The following is a 3,653-nucleotide window of genomic DNA, read 5'->3' as shown; positions in this document are numbered from 1 at the left end:
GTGAGAGTTGGACTGTGAAGAAGGCTGAGTGCCGAAGAATTGATGCTTTTGAACTGTGGTGTTGGAGAAGACTCTTGAGAGTCCCTTGGACTGCAAGGAGATCCAACCAGTCCATTCTGAAGGAGATCAGCCCTGAGATTTCTTTGGAAGGACTGATGCTAAAGCTGAAACTCCAGTACTTTGGCCACCTCATGTGAAGAGTTGACTCATTGGAAAAGACTGTGATGCTGGGAGGGACTGGGGGCGGGAGGAGGAGGGGACGACAGAGGATGAGATGGCTGGATGGCACCACTGACTCGATGGATGTGAGTCTGAGTGAACTCCGGGAGTTGGTGATGGACAGGGAGGCCTGGCGTGCTGTGATTCATGGGGTCGCAGAGTCAGACATGACTGAGCACTGATGTGATCTGATCTGATCTGAGTGAGAGGATCATCCCAGCCATTGGGGAACCACCCACTCCTCCCTGCCTTGGAGCTGTCCTGCCACCTCTGGTGTGTCTGTTGGCTTATAGATTGGGGATTAAGTTTACTTGAATTTGACTTGTCATCTTGGACCCAGTTTTCCCTACTGATTGTAATTGTCTAAGGTTATACCCTTGTGCTATATCATTCTTTCAAAGGTTGTGCTCTGCCCCCTTCCCTCCTGTTTCATGCTCTTTTCATGAGCCCCATCCAGACCCACAAGTTTGCCTCTACAATCTTCTGGAAGGACAATCAGAAAATAGCTGGCCTTGGGAGGGAAATACTCTATAATATTCAACCCCCTAATCCTACCCAATACTGGTCACACTGGAGATCTTGGGGACGCCCAACTCCAGTCCGGGGGGGTCCCAGGAGGTCATCACGCCTTGACCTGCCTAGGGATCTTGTCCTCGAAAGGTTGTCACGCCTCAACCTACTCAGGGATCCGCTAGTCCCAGAGATCCCAGGAGGTCGTCATGCCTCTACCTGCCCGGGGATTCGATCTCTAGGAGGCTGTCACGCCTCAGCCTGCCTGGGGATCTGCACCCTGACCTGGGGACGCCTGGCTCTCAGGTTGCAACAGTTCTGGGTAGGATAAGCTTCAGAAAGACTCAACCCTAAGGAAGTCCACCCATAAAAATCGAAAGTGGTCTTTTTCTTTTCTCCCTGTCATGACTGTCTTTCAGATGGGAAATAACCAATCCACTTCCCGGCAGACGCCCTTGAGATGCATCCTTGATAACTGGAAGCTGTTCGACCCTCTAGCTCTAAGGAGAAGTCATTTGAAATTCTTTTGTGCCACTGCGTGGCCACAGTATCCACTGGGGGACGAGGAACACTGGCCTGAGGATGGAACTTTAGATTACAATACCATCCTGCGATTAGAATTATTCCGCAAAAGACAAGGGAAATGGACAGAGATCCCCTATGTCCAAATTTTCTTCCGACTAAGAGATATGAAGGAACTCTGTCTTAAGTGTGGGATTGTAGTACGCCCTAAAAGTGAGCCCACTAGGCAAATGGTGTTAGGCACAGGCAACCATGAAAAGGAACCCCCTCGTGAAGGCTCACCTCCCACAGCTCCCGAGTTGCCTGGTGCTCCTTCCTCGTACCCAAACATGCCCACATATCCGGGAGCACCTCCTCCACAAAAGCCAGCTCGAGTATGTCCCTTAGTTGAAACTGGAGGAGGATTCGGACCAACTCAGGTCCATAAGCCCTTGTCCCTCTTAGAACTAAGGCAGATCAAACAAGACCTGGGAAGCTATACAGATGACCCAGGCAAATATATAGATACATTCCAACATATTACCTTGGGCTTTGACTTGACGTGGAAAGACATCATGGTATTATTTAGTCACACTTTATCTGATCCTGAACATACCAGGAAGCCCGGAGGTATGTAACAGCGCTCCACATTTCCAATGATAGATACCCAGTAGGGGAAACTGCAGTCCCCTCCTCCGATCCTAATTGGAATTATAATGACCCTGAGCACATCTGGGAAAGAGATCATTTTCTAATCTGTGTGAAGGCAGGACTGAAAGCAGCCCAACAAAAAGTAATTAGCTGTGCCTGGGTCTCAGCAATAATTCAGGAGCCCAATGACAACCCCATTGCCTTTCTGGAAAGGCTAAAAGAGGCCCTCCAAAAGTTTACCAACCTGGACTTAGACTCTTACGAGGGACGGGTGATTTTAAAGGACAAATTCCTGTCCCAATGTGCATCAGATATCAGAATTAAGTTACAGCAGCTACAACAGCAGGACCCTGCTGCCTCTTTAGATGAGATGGTCCAGAGAGCCACCAATACCTTTTGTAACAGAGAACAGGAGACGGAGGCCAAGGCCCAGGAAGAGAGAAAGAAAGAGACAAGGCATGCCCAGATGCTGGCCGCCCTCCAGAGAAGCCCTATGGCAAACCCCGAGTCCTTGAGGGACAAGGTACGAGACAAATGCCTGATCTGTAGACAGGCAGGGCACTGGGCCAAAGAGTGTCCAAACCGTGACAAGTCTTCTAGAACGGCTTGCCACAAATGCCATCAACTGGGACATTGGGCGGCACTCCCCTCGAGACTCAAGAGCCTCAAGGTCAAGTGCCAAGCCTACCTTCACGATGGTTCAAGAGGACTGAAGCGGCCCGCTCCAGCCAGCCCGCCTGTCACAGATAACCATCACAGGGCTGGAGCCAAGGGTGTGACTGGATGTGGCAGGTAGGCCCGAGAATTTCTTAGTTGACACAGGGACTACCTACTCTGTCTTGATCTCCTACTCTGGAGCCTTCTCCTCCCAAACCTGTACCATTTTGGTACTACAGGAAAAGCAACTACTAAAAGATTCACCCAAGCACTTCTTTGTTGCTGGGATAGACAAATATTTTCCCACCAGTTTCTGGTGGTCCCTGAGTGTCCTACCCCCTTATTGGGAAGAGATATACTCACTAAACTGGGGACCACCCTTGTGATGGGAAGTTGTTCAGCCCCTAGAGCTCTACAGCTCCTGGTTACTACTGAAGAACCCATTACACCTTCAATAGAGAGAGACCAAAAACTATGGGAAGACAAAATTAACCCCCAGGACCAGGGGATTCCTGGACAAGCCCACCACTCTGAACCGGTCCTCATTGTCCTCCGAGATCCCACTCAGTTTCCTAACCGGAAACAATATCCTCTCAAAAGAGAGGCTCGGGAGGGACTACAGCCTTTAATAAATAAATTCCTTGCTTGTGGGCTGTTGGCCCCCACCAGTTCGCCATGTAACACCCCAATCCTCTCAGTAAAGAAAAAGACGGAACCTGGCGAATGGTTCAAGATCTCCAGATCATAAATGAAGCTGTAGTCCCCCTCCATCCCACAGTACCCAATCCCTATGTAATCTTGGGAGAAATCCCACCCAGTGCCAAGTGGTTTACAGTCTTGGATCTCAAAGATGCATTTTTTTTTTTTTTGCATACCACTGGCTAAAGAATCCCAATACCTTTTTGCCTTTGAGTGGGAGGCCCCAGGAGAAAAACACCAACAGATGACTTGGACAGTATTACCTCAGGGGTTCAGAGATAACCCCCACCTGTTTGGACAGGCCCTTAGCCGGGATCTCCTAGATCTGGACCTGGGACCTAATGGGAAAATATTACAATACGTAGATGACCTACTAATCTGCTCTCCAGATGAGAAAAGTGCCCAACAACATGCAA

The sequence above is a fragment of the Bison bison genome, unplaced genomic scaffold, assembly GCF_000754665.1.
Source record: "Bison bison bison isolate TAMUID 2011002044 unplaced genomic scaffold, Bison_UMD1.0 scf7180017864097, whole genome shotgun sequence".
NCBI classification, from domain to species: Eukaryota; Metazoa; Chordata; class Mammalia; order Artiodactyla; family Bovidae; genus Bison; species Bison bison.
This window is presented reverse-complemented; position numbering follows the sequence as displayed.